The following is a 1545-nucleotide window of genomic DNA, read 5'->3' on the forward strand; positions in this document are numbered from 1 at the left end:
ACACAGTCCGGTTGTATACCTTAAAGGTTTGAAGATTTTTTTCAATTAATTCCTAGTCCAGCTTCCACTTTGGAAAGAAACTGTAACAGTTGAGTTGCATTAGTTGGTATTCTACACTGCTCCAGTTCACATTTGTGCAGTGTGCTCGCTTGTTCACAGAGTCAAGCTGATCTTACATGTGAGTCTGACAGTTCGAGATGAACTTTCAGCTTACATCTGTACGACATCGCCCTAGAGTTATTATGCATTGCCATGTGTGATTATAGGGTGTTTTCAGAGCTAACTCGTCACTTCAAATGTTACATTTAAATGATTTTTTCTTTCGTTAATTTCTTCTTCGTTTTCTCTACTGTGTGAGTTCTCATGTGTCTCTTCAGATTACCTGATTGTGCGAAGGTAGCATCACACAGATCGCACTTATACGGTTTCTCTCCCGTGTGAGTTCTCATGTGCGTCGTCACAGCACCTGAATGTGAGAAGGTAGCATCACACAGATCGCACTTATATGGTTTCTCTCCCGTGTGAGTTCTCATGTGTTTTTTCACAGCACTCGAATGTGAGAAGGCAGCATCACACAGTTCGCACTTATATGGTTTCTCTTGAGTGTGAGTTCTCATGTGTGTCTTCAGGTGACCCGAGCGTGCAAAGGTAGCATCACACAGATCGCACTTGTACGGTTTCTCCTCCATGTGAGTTCTCATGTGTGTCTTCAGATTACCCGATTGTGCAAAGGTAGCATCACACAGATCGCACTTGTACGGTTTCTCTTGAGTGTGAGTTCTCATGTGTTTCTTCAGAGCACTCGAATCTGAGAAGGTAGCATCACACAGATCGCACTTATACGGTTTCTCTCCCGTGTGAGTTCTCATGTGTGTCTTCAGGTGACCCGATTGTGCAAAGGTAGCATCACACAGATCGCACTTATACGGTTTCTCTCCCGTGTGAGTTCTCATGTGTGTCTTCAGGTGAACCGATTGTGCAAAGGTAGCATCACACAGATCACACTTATACGGTTTTTCTCCCGTGTGAGTTCTCATGTGTTGCTTCAAAGTACTCGATTGTGAGAAGGCAACATCACATAGCTCGCACTTATATGGTTTCTCTCCCGTGTGAGTTCTCATGTGTGTCTTCACATCACCCGATTGTGCAAAGGTAGCATCACACAGATCGCACTTGTACGGTTTTTCTTGAGTGTGAGTTCTCATGTGTGTCTTCAGGTGAACCGATTGTGCAAAGGTAGCATCACACAGATCGCACTTGTACGGTTTCTCTTGAGTGTGAGTTCTCATGTGTTTCTTCAGATTACCCAGAAGAGAGAAGGTAGCATCACACATATTGCACTTATACGATTTCTCTCCCGTGTGAGTTCTCATGTGTGTCTTCAGGTGACCCGATTGTGCAAAAGTAGCATCACACAGATCGCACTTGTACGGTTTCTCTTGTGTGTGAGTTCTCATGTGTGTCTTCACATTACCCAGAAGAGAGAAGGTAGCATCACACAGATCGCACTTATACGGTTTCTCTCCCGTGTGAGTTCTCATGTGT

At 44.2% G+C, this 1545-nt stretch overlaps 1 long non-coding RNA gene across 1 annotated transcript in view; it reads right to left on the minus strand.

Annotated features, from left to right (window-relative positions):
• The window catches only part of LOC106819919, a 5211-nt gene extending 5122 nt beyond the window's left edge, over window positions 1-89 (minus strand). The window contains exon 1 of the long non-coding RNA XR_001395520.1: window positions 20-89. This is a non-coding gene — a long non-coding RNA (uncharacterized LOC106819919). The remainder of the gene's footprint in view (window positions 1-19) is intronic.
• Window positions 90-1545: the final 1456 nt, after the last annotated feature.

This window comes from Priapulus caudatus, unplaced genomic scaffold, assembly GCF_000485595.1.
Source record: "Priapulus caudatus unplaced genomic scaffold, Priapulus_caudatus-5.0.1 Scaffold5136, whole genome shotgun sequence".
In the NCBI taxonomy this organism is placed as follows: Eukaryota; Metazoa; Priapulida; class Priapulimorpha; order Priapulimorphida; family Priapulidae; genus Priapulus; species Priapulus caudatus.